This window comes from Ipomoea nil, unplaced genomic scaffold (genome assembly GCF_001879475.1).
Source record: "Ipomoea nil cultivar Tokyo-kokei standard unplaced genomic scaffold, Asagao_1.1 scaffold0322, whole genome shotgun sequence".
NCBI classification, from domain to species: domain Eukaryota; kingdom Viridiplantae; phylum Streptophyta; class Magnoliopsida; order Solanales; family Convolvulaceae; genus Ipomoea; species Ipomoea nil.
In genome coordinates, this window is record NW_017616750.1 from 1,212,516 (window position 1) to 1,227,241 (window position 14,726).

A 14,726-nucleotide genomic window follows, 5' to 3' on the forward strand; every position below is an offset into this window, starting at 1 on the left:
ATCTTTTTCAAATGATCACTCCACTGATCAAACCATTACTCCCACTAATAAAGTTATTCTTGAGCATAAATGATATACACACTAATGATCCTCAAGTCCAACTAATTTAACAAGGATTATAATTCCCTACCATAGTTGGACATGTTAAATATGTACATGTGTTACACAATTTCCAACTACTTAAACAAATTAAATTGCTTTAGTTGAAATTTGGCTAGATATGTACAATTCCAATTGTTGTAGTTGAAATTTGGCTATGGGGTTACAGAGAGAGGAGATCTTGAGAGGTTGATGAAAAGAACATCCCTTATTATTTCTAATATTTGTCATTCTCTTTCATTTTGTTTATGAGGTGCCATTTTATATTTCTTTAGGAGTCCCTGTTTTTCCTCTTCAAAAGGTAGGTAGCTTTATGCCTTGTTTTTATGCAATATCAATTTTTGTTGTCTTCCTTTTACAGTATTGAGAAAGATGATGTTGTCCAGTACCAGCGAAGACTAGAATCATCTTCAAATGCAGCTGGGCCTTCATTGAGGAACATGATGTTCCGGTCTTCCACTTCTATTGACAGAAATTTGTGGTACCATGTTGAAATTTGAAGGTTTATAACATTTTTTCCCCAGAGACTTGGCAGAGTGAAATCTTATTAGACCTAATTCTTTTTACCAGTTCATCACATAGTGAACCGAATATTACTACAAGATTTTGGAGGAGGGGTTGGAGCAAGGTTATCACTGAACCAAGAACTGCAAGTTCTAGGTTTGTTTTTATATCAAGAATTCTTACTAAAAAGATGCTTGTTACTCTATCTTCTAATGACATCTTCAACTTGGAGCCTTTGTATTGCCTGCTTTTGTTTTGTGATTATGGCTATGAAACTTGTATGATATGGATTATAACTTGACTTAACATCTTATTTGTCTCAAGTGGTCACCAATTCTTTAACTGACAGAAAACTTGGCAAGATCAAAATATAAGCTTATGTTAATGTTAATTGGGGATAAGTGATAAACATTCCTATGTTGGGGCACCACAACGAATGTTGACAATTGTATCTTAATATTCCCTTTTTTTTTTTTTTTTTTAAGAGAAGAGATTCATATATTGAATTGGATTTTGTTATTAAAGGATAAATCTATATATTGTGTGAATATTAAGAAAAGGTTCAGCTATGAAAGACTTTCTTTTCAAAGAATTATGTGCATTAAGATGTTTGTAGAGGATTTGGTTCTTTTTGTGCATGCAAGTGTGCTTGATTTATTTAAGTTGCATTATATCTTGAGGTTAAATTGTGGATAGGCGTACATAAGGATTTAAATTAATCTATTATGTTAATTTTATTTTTCAATAAAGAGAGATTAAAGGCTTGAATGTCTTGTAGTTGAAATTATATTTTTGATTATGTTGAGTTTATATTATATTATGGATTGTTTTGATTGAATTATAAATATTAGTGTAAGATTAAATGATTATTTGTGGATGATTAAATTTGATTATGTTGAATATTTCTGGAATTTATGGTAGCTTTATGGTAGCAGGAAGGAAAAATTAATAAAAATAATTTTTAAAAAAAAAAATAAGGACAATAGGCTTCTCTTCTACACGAGAACGCCTATTGTCCTTATTTTTCCTTTCATAAAGAACAATAGGCGTCTGTTGTAGTTGAGGAACAGACGCCTATTTACTTCCAACAACAGACGCAGTATGCACTGTTTTGTACTAGTGATATATCATGTCTAAATTCAAAATCTCTACTGTGGTTGGGCTGAAAAACCAAGTAAGCCACATACAGTAACAATTTCAAGTTATTAAAGTTTTGGAGGTTAACAAAATACATGTGTTGCCAATGCAATCCATGTGACATAATATATAGAATTATAACTAGCCTTAAGGTTATAAATTCTAAAATTGGTATGATAAAATTTTATCTTGATCATCAATTTAAACAGGAAAATTCAGTGACATAAAAGTTGCCTGTTGGCTAAAGATTTATTCAATTAGACTCAAACTGAGACTTTATGATAATCAAATAGAAGAATCTAGTGACACAAAACTTGTCTGTGGACTAAAGTTTTGTTCAATTAGACTCAACTAAAACTTTATGATAAAATTATTATCAAAGGGGATAGAAGAATCTAGTGACATAAAACTTGCTTGTGGGTTAAAGTTTTATTCAATTAGATCCATCTACAACTTTATGATAAAACTGTCAAACCATGTTCCTTTTCTTAATCCTTGTGGGTAAATTAAGAAATATGATTTAATATTTTATCTTGACTATTTACATTAATATAATAAAATTTATGTGGGTAGATTTTATTATACTTTATGTAATTAGTCACAAAGTGATCAAAATAACTTAATGATTTCAGTTATGAAATTGTATTGATCACTTGATATTTGTACACAAAAGAATATTAATGTACTAAGCTATTAATCTAATTTAAATTTTCATGCATAATAAATACACATAAAAGAAATCAGACTAATACCTTAAAATGTACACATAAAAATACATTTGAATATGTACATATATCATAACTTTATGATAGAAGACGTCAATTTATTTATATTATAACCATATGTTAAATAAATTGACATTCCTATCTGTAATGATAAAACTCACCAAAACTATATTCCGATGCATAATTGCCTGTGGGCTAAATTATGATCATACTTTGGTGTTTTTACCCTAATTAATTATATAAACATAACAAAATTACATGTGGGCTAAATTTTATTATATCATATAATTAATCACAATCAATACGTCTATGACTGTATGTGATCTCACAAAATTTCAATTAATCAAAGATACCGTGGCTACTACTTAATTAATCAAAATTATAAGATCACTAGACAATTTTCTTAATATCTTAGGCATCAACTTTAAAGCCTAAAAACAATTATGCAACAATATGATAAACAATTCCAAGTATACTCCCAGGAAAGTTGGTTGGGACGGCTAAATTGCATAATTTAAACAATAATATTATGCACTTAATTTAATTATATACATAAAACAAACTTAAAAAATATTAATATAAAATCAAATATTCATACTTAATCAAAGTGGGCATCACAATCCAAAAACAATAATGATAATATAACAATGTCACGACATATTAATTCCTCAGTTCAAAAACGATAATCGTTATTACTTTAATAACAATTACGTGACAGTAATAACTGAACAATCAATTTTCTCAATCGTAACCTCAGTTCTGACATTTAATAGTAATGACTATAAAATGATATTATCATTATTAACACATATATGTTTTGGATCAAGAATGAAATGGTTTCAAAATTATGATTACAAATCATATTATCAAAATCCAAAACAAATAATGATAGTAACGACACAAAGCATTGATCCATCGGTTCAAAAACCAATAATCGTTATTACTATAATAATTCTAATAATTATTACATAACAGTAATAACGGATTAATCAATTCTCTTAATTGTAACCGATCAACATTTAATTATAATAATGATATCATTATTATTAAATGTTACATAATATCATAATTATTACTATATAAAAGTTTTGGACAAGCAAATTCAAATGAATTTCAAAATATGATTCTTAACATCGTAATCAAAAAAAAATTATGGCAAGACTGAAATAGAAAATAATATCCAATAGCCATAAACATATGCATTTTCCAAATTGTGATACAAAATCACAAACCATAGTTAAGGATATTATCAAATTATGACAAAATTACAAAATTCAAAAATTGCAATTAATAGCTATTATATTAAAATAATTAGGTGATTTAACATGGAAAATCAATTGCTGAAACTGCTATTTTAAAACATTTTCGGAAACCTTTTAAAACTTAATACACTCATGATAGGTCCCAAATAGCTTGTTCAAAAAAGGTTTTAAAGTCCCAAGTGAAATTAGGACTAAAAAATGTTCAAAATTGAATGAGAAACCAAACAAGCTTTCTAAATAGGCTATAAAATCCAAAATTAGCCTAAGGATCCAAAATTGAATACAAAAGACTATGAGTTAATAATATGTTATATCCAATCTTAATATGCTTTTCTAAATGTACAATTATAACAAAATAATTTATGAATATACAAAGCATGCTTGAATTTTGCATATTAACATAATATTAACTCATAAATCCTAAAAAATTGCAATAATTCAGGCAATTTAATATGCACATCAATATATTAAATTAAAATTCATGTAGCAAATTCAATGCTTAATATTTGCTCAAAAAAATGATAATTTAATTGTGACTATAATGCCAAAATTGAGAGAAAACTAAAAGACATTAATACAACTCCCAATATGAAATTAAAATTCAAATAGCAAAACAAAACTTAATATTTGCTCAAAAAAATGAATAATAATTTAATTATGACATGAATTATTGTAATTGAACTAATAACGGCAAGAATTCAATCACAAATAATACCACAATTAATCTGATCTCAATTTAAAATTTTTAATGCCAAAATTAAAGAATAACTAAAGAGCATCATTATTTCAAAACAAGCAATTACTTAATATTTACCATTTGCCAACATCATTTACAATATTAATTAAGGTAATATTAATATGAAAATATTATCCAAATAATCATCATTTACCAAAATTAACATATATATATAAATATTAAATATAAAGCAAATAAAATATATGGTAAATAAAATCAATTTCTCTTTAAATGGGAAATAAATCACGTACCAGAAACGCATCCATCATCTTCAATTTATGGCCGAAAAATCAGCTGAAGCAGGGAAGCCACTGGAGTCCGAATTCGCCGTCCTCGACCCGAACACAGCAACGCCGGCTTTCCAGGTTCGCCAACATCGCCCAAGAAGCAGGGATGCCACAGCGACTGTTTCGCCGGGAAACCAAGCCCGCCTCCGCCGGACCATCACGCTGCAACGCTAGTCCGGTGATGCCCTGGTTCGCCGACGCTGCCATCTTTTTCCTTGCGCCGTCCAAACCCACTGGACCAACAAACCGGACGTTGGTCTCGTCTTCTCCGTTGCTATTGCCAACCAAAAAAAAAAACACAACCCTGTACGCAGTTTCTGGATGGTGATCATGTTAGATATACAATAGTCTAACTATAATAAACCATAGTATACGAGAAACGTGACCTCGTATGATAGCGAAAGCGTAGCCATGTAGATCTCCGGCCATAGTTGATGTTCCTGTTGTGTTACCTCTTAACGGTAGACCGTTAGCCATGTTTTGCCTCAGACCTGACTCAGAACCCTAGATGGTTTATTGGTATCTACTGAGCAGTCTGAGTACCGTAACTGAATGTGCTATCTAAACCATAATCCTATATCCCATCAATCCAGGTTTATATTAGGCACAAAGTTTGGTTGACTAACAACTACTAGTTATTAAGTCCAACCAGAGCACTTAATAAGCCTAGTCAACTTGCACGACTTAATTAAGGCCCTAATATATAATATATAATATATAATATATAATATATCATATATAATATATATTATTAGGGAAAATCTTACATTCTCCCACTTGGTGCAAGTACTAGCACAACCTTCATCAAAGAACAAAACACACGAATCATAGTGATATGTCCACTATTTAATCAGAGTAGTATCCATTATGGTCACATGCATTTTAATTCTCCAACTTAGGTCCTTAATGAACAAACCCTATGTTTATTCTCGCTACCTTAAGGGATGTTTCTCAAAATACATATGTGCACAACTGAAGGAGAAAACACATCCAAATTGTACAAAAGAGTACACTGTATGATCTCTAAAACTTTATAAGCATGCCTTAAGTAGAGATCTCTTAGGGGGCGTTTGGTTCGGGTTATATAGGATAACCAAGGGAATGTGACATTTAGAGCCGTCAAAAATGGGTTTTACCCGCCGGTCGACCCGTCTCGTACCGCCGTAGGTAGGGGACGAGTTCTTCAAATTTTGATCCGCTAGGAGGCGGGCTTTTTAGCCCGTCCCGCCTGGGTCACGGGTCCAGGCGGGGCGGGTCAGGCGGGTCACGGGTTTAGCCCGCGACCTGCTAATACATATATATTTTGTATATATATTTAGTATTTAATATATGTTATTTTGGTTTGTGTAATTGTGTTAGTGTGTTATAACTTATAGGATTATAGATTTATAGGAATACAATACTAGGTAGTGTTACTGTACGTCTATACAGTGATTCTTTTTTTTTTTTAAGGATATTGTACAATGATTTTTTTTTTTTAAATTAACACAGTGAAAAAATTGATTGGCGGGCTAGCCCGCCCCGCCAGCGGGCTTTGGCATGGCGGGGCAGGCCGGCCACATTCCAAGCCCGCTAAGAGGCGGGCTTTTTAGCCAGTCCCGCTACGAGGACGGGCTTTGGTGTGTTTTGGCCCGTCCCGCCCCGCGAGACCGTTTCGACGGCTCTAGTGACATTCCAAATCTCACATTCCGGTGTTTGGTTCATATTATCTTAGGGAATCTAACATTCCCAAGGAATGTCACATTCCCTCCACATAGGATTTTGAAGGGAATGTGATTCCCTTCAAAATCTTAGGTAATGTAAGATAACCTTGGTTATGTTAGTTTATTATATATATATATATATATATATATATATATATATATATATATATATATATATATATATATATATATATATATATATTGTAATTATATATATTTTTTATTTTTATTATGTTATGTTAGCATATAAAATAATTTTGTTTCTCAAGTTCAAGATTTTAGTTAATATTTTAAAATCATGTAATTATATATGATACCGTTATCTTATTTATTTATTTTAATTTTTAAATTTATTAAAATATGAAAATATGTTAAGGATATTATAGTGTGTATACAAGATAACCCTAAACCAAACATGATTATATTACATACCCCAATTTTAACCAAACACGGGAATCTAACATTCCCAGTAATCTAACATTCCCTAAGGTAATCTGACATTCCATGAACCAAACGACCCCTTAATGTTAGCATAATGCTAACTATATTCCATGACTTCTTTATAAGTTAACTTTAAGTACTATCTCTAATAGCTAAGAGCTTGGAGTTGACACGTCTGTCACTCTCACTCATCAAAAATAGCCAAAAGATAGTCAAGTCACAGAAGCATTCCAATAAATTAGACAATAAACCAAAGTTCTAAGTCCATGAATTTGGAATCTTAATCATACACCATAACTTCCCAAATAACTTCAATGTTCATTTTAAATGAACTGAACATAATGAGTCTTACTTATACGTCCCACAAAATTGTTTTGAGCCTTACAACCGAAATGGTCCAGGATCAATTTTGAAGAAACTAAAGACTCTATTAATCACTGAAGAATTTATTAAATGACAGTGTACCACAAGTTAAATGCTTTTGTTCTAATAAATTCTTTGGTTACAACATTTTCATAAATATGTTGCACAACCAAATGTTCAATAATTTGAACTTATGAATTTATATGAACAAATACAAGATTAATACTTGTGGAATATTTTGGACTTGTTGTTTGACATACAATCAAATTTAGGATGTATGAAGCCAATTAAATCCATAAACTTTAGTGGAGCATCTTAATGATTTTTTTCTACTAACATTAGTAATGACTACCATAACAATATTAATGTTATCATTAATTAATTATTAATAGCAATAAGTAACATTATAATCACTACTAACATTAGTAATGACAAACTAAAGTATGGTAATGCACTTTTAATGTTTCCATTTTTCTAAAGATAAAATAAGTGACTAGTCCAAATTAGCGGTTAACCGTAACTGTAGCACTAATTATCAATAACAACCATAAAAGATAATTAATGGCTAACCTTAATGATGCAAATTGCATCTCTCCATTGCGCTAACAATGATGATGATCCGAAAAAAAACTCCAGAATTCTTCCATCTTCACTGTCGGTGTCAGTAGCCTCGATGCAGCGTCCAATGGTACATTTAAAAAATTTATTGGTAAGACCTAATTACCAACAATAATAGTCATGTAAAATGAAGTGGTAATCATGCCAATGTACCAAATATAGCAGATTACCATTAAATGATAATTATTATGAAAAGTAATAAAATGAGATTAGCCCCTAAACTTAATAACAGTAATTAATAATGCTAATTAATAATAATTACAATAAAGGCAAAACTGTAATTAAGGGATGCCAAATGCTAATCTCAATTTACCACATAATAATTAACCATGACTATTATGATACTTAGGGAGCCTGAAGTTAAGGTAATAACAAAATTACCATTGTGCAGAAAATATACCAATTATATTGCTTTTGCCATAAAATTAAAGACTTAATATTATTATTAAGGCCTTGAAAACTATTGAAAGATTAAAATTTAATCGACTTAAACAATAGTTTGTGATTCTTAATGGCCAAAATAACAATTAAATCCTTAATCCTTAATGTCTCAAAACAGACCAAGACAATAATTATAGCATTACTTAATCACTTAAATTAGGCTCATAAACCTCAATGGCCCAAGTGAATTATAACATGGATGTAAAATGGTCTAGTACTGAAGTAGACCAAAACTTAATATTACTACCAACGATGAATCCAAAAAACATCGTAGTTAGTAATAATTAAAACTTAATAAACATGTTATAATCAAATAAAAGTGCTAGAATAATTATTTAAATATTAATCAAAATGGTGGGATCCAAACTTTAATGACCCAAGATAGGTCCCAAATAGCTTGTTCAAAATAGGTTCTAAAGTCCCAGAGACACATAAAACTAAAATGAGCTCAAAATTAAGGGGAAACCAAAACAAGCTACCTTAATAGGCCATAATGCTTCAAATTGACCTAAGGATTCAAAATTGAGTGATATTTTAATAATGAATTTATGAGTTAATAATATTCTAAATCCAACTTTAATGCATGCTATTATAGATGTATAATTATAATAATAATTTATGAATATACGTAGCATGCTTGAATTTGCATATTAATATATTATTAACCCATATATCTTAAATAAATTGCAATACTTAAAGCAATTTAACATGCACCTTATTATTAAATTAAAATTCAAATAGCAAATTTAAAACTTTAATATTTGCTCAAAATCGAATAATAATTTAATTATTATGAATTTAATGAAAAAAAAAACTAAAGGGAATTAATATTTCAAAACATGCCATTACTATATATTTACCATTTGCCAAAAAAATATACAATATTAATTAAGGTCAAATTAACATGGTAATATTAAACCTAATATAATTACCATACCAAAATTAATATGTATAATAAAATTAAATAAGGCAAATAAATATGATAAATAAAAATGTAAATTGCTCTTTAATATTAAAAGACATACCAGAGGTCTATGACTGCTGTAATTCTATGGTAGCTTTGTTTCTCTACCACTAGCAATTAACAAGGCCGCAACGCCCCACGGCGCAACTAGTGACCGGTGCTACATGTAGTGCTCAATAGCATTGCGTACCAACGATTCTCCGACAGAACTCATGGTGGTTTCCAAAACACGGCAAACAAGCTCATAATTTCATATATAATTAATCAAAATATATATATGATGCTTGAAGATTCAAAATGAAATACGTACACAACACAGTATACACATGTATACATACGCAATAACTTATTTTGTGCTTAATGTTAGATTTGAATCCAGCATACAAATATATACAAATTAAACTCCATGTGTATATAAAAATTAATGTTGATTGGCAAAACAATCAACCAGGCAGAGATTGATAAAGGCTCTGATACTAAATGTTAGATATACAATAGTCATACTATAATAAACCATAGTATACGAGAAACCTGACCTCGTATGATAGCGGAAGCGTAGCCATGTAGATCTCCAGCCATAGTTGATGTTCCTGTTGTGTTACCTCTTAACGGTAGACCGTTAGCCATGTTTTGCCTCAGACCTGACTCAGAACCCTAGATGGTGTATTAGTATCTATTGAGCAGTCTGAGTACCGTAACTGAATGTGCTATCTAAACCATAATCCTGTATCCCATCAATCCATGTTTATATTAGGCACAGAGTTTGGTTGACTAACAACTACTAGTTATTAAGTCCAACCAGAGCACTTAATAAGCCTAGTCAACTTGCACCACTTAATTAAGGCCCTAATATATAATATATAATATATATTATTAGGGAAAATCTTACAGATCAGCGATGACAACCGCATGGTGGTAGAGCATCTCCGCCGGAAACCCAGCCCGCATTCGTTGTCCTCACCGAGAACGCAGCGACCAGCGCCAGCAGCCTTAGTCGCGTTGCCGTCGACTTCAGCGCGACGCCACCACCACCGACGGCCATACACTGGCCTTAACTCCGTTCGTAATCCGCGTGAAGCTCGGCGTCAATGGAGATCGCCGGAAAAACCGAAACACCGGCGATCAGGGGGCCAATTATGCGACGGACAACATAGGTAAAAAATGGGAAAAAAAGAATTCCAACAATGGTTAATTCCCAACAAAACAACAATTTCTTTATCCATGCCAAAATGAAATTAATTATTATGAATGCTGAAAAAAAAATTTCTTCAACAAGTCAGGAAAAACTATATGTTGATTAAGGCAAAACGAAGAACTAGGCAGGGATTATGAGCTCTGATACCAAATGTTAGAAATACACAAAACAATACATGTAATCTAACCTTATAGCGGAAGCATATGATCAAGTATCTCCAGCCATAGTTGTAATCTTCGTTGCATTGTTTGAAGAACAGTAAAGAATTTTAGGATTTTGTCTACCACTTGGTCTCCTGTACAACTAGATGGTGTAGTGTCAAGTCACAGGAGCAGTGGGAGGACCATACACATATATATAACCTACGTGCCATCATTATAGGTTAAATATCGGAAACCGTTACTTCCGTTTCAAACCACAACATTATAGCCATAAATGGCCTATTAACTTGCACCACTTAATGGTGACATAATGGAAATGTTACAAGACATTGTCCCAATATCAAATATAACAACAACAACAACAACAACAACAACAACAACAATAATAATAATAATAATAATAATAATAATAATAATAATAATAATAAAAAAGTTAATACACATTTTGGTCCCTCGACTATTAGATAATAATTGTTAATATCCATTTTGGTCCCTCGACTTTAGATAAAAGACGTTTTTGCCCCTCTCTATAAAGGTGGATGGATGACAATTGTAACAGAGGACCAAATCGGGTGTATTTTACAAATTAGAGCACTAAATTGGGTACTTTTAATAGTTTAGGACTAAATTGCGCATTATCTAATAGTCGAGGGACCAAAATGGGTATTAACCCTACATAATTTATTAACTCCAGATATTAATATAATATTTTAATTGTATAGGTACATAATTTTTTAACTAAAAATACATAATATGTTAACTATGCGCATAGTGAACCTTGGTACACAATATAACAATCTTGTATTATCAACATGGAAATACCACATCCTAACTTTGGTTATCCTTACTTACAAAAGGTAAATTTTTTTGCCTCAAAGGTAACTTCCGTAATCCATACTTACAAAAGACTAGGCTCTTCGAGAGTTCGAGTAGAGGAGAAACTAGAAGAGCAAGCTTGATTGGAGAGAAAGGGAAAATCACCCATAATCCCAAAGATAACGGTCTCGCCCTCGTTCACAAGTTGGATCATGGAGGAACCCCACCTAGCAAACTTTAAGACCCCGGGTCCATTGTCCCTAGATGTTTCCGACCCTTGTTGAGTCGCCTTGGCTCACTATCGACGGCCAAAGAACCTCTAGTAAGTTCAGCCGGGTGGGGCGGGCCACCCAGATGGCCGATAGGCGACTCGTTCGAGATGGATGACAGCTCAAGCAGGTAGCTCGGGCGGACGGCTTATAAAGCAATGTGATGGCCATGTGAGGGTACGGGCGCGGTCTTCGGGGGTTGGCGTGGACCTCGAACGTGCTTTGCGACGTGACGCGCGGGAAGATGTTTGGTAGGAAAGCACGTGGAGCGCTGTGGTCTACACACCTATCTATGACATGCGACCCTGGGAGTAATATAAAAGGTGGGGTGGTGATCGTTTCAGATCTTCATCAACTCTTCTTCTCTCTTGACTTCTCCCTCAGTCAATGATGCAATACGTCAGTTGTCTACTGCGGTTCGCTAATTAGCAGTAGTAATCTATCCAATGTGGTTGGGCTTGGTAGTTGGGCTCCTTGGGCTAAATTTATATACTTGTAGCCCATTTACATTATTTTAAGAGTGTATGTTGAGTCCTGTCAATTCAATATATTTTTCGTACTCGTTACCTATTATCAACCTAGCTTTATGGTGAGAGCTCGGTCCATTAAAAACCATCAATTAGTATGTAAGTAGATTTTTTGAATATTACTGACTCTATTACAATGTAATATCTTTTCATAGATACTTTCTCAACCTAATGAAGCACAAAGAGTCAATATCGTTTCCTATTATCAACCTAGCTTTATGGTGAGAGTGCAACCCGGTCCATTAAAAACCATCAATTAGTATGTAAGTAAATTTTTTTTAATATTACTGACTCTATTACAATGTAGTGTCAAGCCTCGATTCGATACAACCGAATTGATTCGTTAAAACCAACGATTTGTTAACACCAACGAATCATTAAAATCAACGAATCATGCATATCAACCTGAGTACAATTCGATTCCAATCGTATGTACAATTCATATTTTCCAATTTACTTTCTACCAAACTAAAATAATATTTATAACTCCACAACTCCAAATATTATTTAAGCTTTCATGGTAGTTCATCTGAAACATTAATCTCCATTACTATATAAATTTCCAACATACTTTCGTATTATCATATTGATGAATTAATGTATGTCATCATGTCATGTTAATTTCATATTGGTATATAATGTATTTGTCTCAAGAACAAAATTCACCCCAAGCTGATAGGAAAAATATAATGAAGCGAGTCCATGGAGATTTAAGTGGAAATCAAGAAAGAGGTACGAAAAAAAAAAAAAAAAAAAAAAAAAAAGACATCTCACTTTGGATTTATGGAATAATTTCATAATACTTGAAAAATCGGCAAGTGATGATAAAGAAAATGATAGATGAAATTATTATCAAAGGGAATAATTGAGTCACACAAGTATGGAACATCAACTTTAAGTCGTTATGCAAACACTTGAATATCATTGATGTGGTAAATATTTTCGGATATACAGATACAAGTACATATTATAATGTAGTAGCTCAGGTAGTTGAGATTGAGGGTCGGAGGGTCTCGAGCTCTTAGATGTTCTAGGGAGTAAATGCTTCCAAAAGTCACCCTCTACCGTGCAATAGATGCTCTATTTATAGGGGAATGGAGGGAACACATGTCAGGTTTCCGACATGCCCGCCACGTGTTCTACATGCACTGGATAGGTCGGCGGCCTTATAAATTGATACACATAGGCCTTTATCCCTAACATGCCCATCCTCTTGAATATCTAGGAAGTGTTCCTGGTCGGAATACCCAATCCGAGCCTCGAGGTTGGGACCGATCCGACATTGAATGAGAAACTCACAAGTCACAATACTCTCGTTAGGTCAAGCCGGGACTCTTATCAAGTCGAATCTTTTCGGGAATTGTTCCTTGCGCCCCAAAGAGTACATACCGATCACATACCCGGCAGGTTACCCTTGGCTCATTATATTGATAATAATTGGAAGTTAAACAATAAGATAATATCATTTGCGCTATGCCTCCTTCGCATACTTGCCGTGAATTAGCTAAGAAACTTCTTGTTTGTTTGAAAGATTGGTGAATAGAGGGAAAAAAAAAAGATTTTCTATATCTTTTGATGATGTTTCTGCTAATGATAGTATGCAAAACATCTTGAAAGAACAACTTTGTTTACAAAATGATTTGTTGTGTAATGGTGATTTTTTTTCATGTGAGATGTTCTACACATATCTTGAATCTTATTGCACAAGATGAGTTGAAAGTAATTTAATTTGTGATTCTTTGTACAAAATTCAAGAGAGTGTAGGATATGCTAAAGGGTTGGAGGGAAGCTAAGGATGAAGTGTTTGAAGATTGTGTTGAAAAAGTTGGTATTCAATTTAAACTTGATTTATCTTTTGATGTGCCCACTAGATAGATATCTACTTATAAGATGCTTGATAGTGCTACCAAGTATCGATGTGTTTTTAGTAGTATTCAATTGCTTGACACAAATTATAAGTAGTATAGTGCCCTTCACATAAAGAGTGTGTTAGAGCATAATGTTAGATACAAATAATCTAACTATACTGAACAAAGTATACGAGAGATCTGACCTCGTATAAGAGCGGAAGCGTAGCCGTGTTGATCTCCAGCCACAGTTGATGTTCCTATTGTGTTTCCTTTTAACGGTAGACCGTTAGCCATTATTTACCTCATACCTGACTCAGAACCCTAGATGGTGTATTGGTGTCTACTGAGCAGTATGAGTACCGTAACTGAATGTGCTATCTAATCCATCATCCTGTATCCCATCAATCCAGGATTATATTAAGCACAGAGTTTGTGGACTAACAACTTCTAGTTATTAAGTCCAACCAGACCACTTAATAAGCCTAGTTAACTTGCACCACTTAATTAAGGCCCTAATATTAATATATAATATATATTATTAGGGAAAATCTTACATTCTCCCACTTGGTGCAAGTACTAGCACAACCTTCGTCAAAGAACAAAACACACGAATCATAGTGACATGCCC

At 32.6% G+C, this 14,726-nt stretch overlaps 1 long non-coding RNA gene across 1 annotated transcript; it reads left to right on the forward strand.

Moving 5' to 3' along the window:
• The first annotated feature begins 255 nt into the window (after positions 1–255).
• On the forward strand, positions 256–1,015 carry LOC109171608. Its single transcript, XR_002052624.1, has 3 exons — positions 256–287; positions 461–580; positions 670–1,015. It is a non-coding gene; the product is annotated as an uncharacterized LOC109171608 (long non-coding RNA).
• Positions 1,016–14,726: the final 13,711 nt, after the last annotated feature.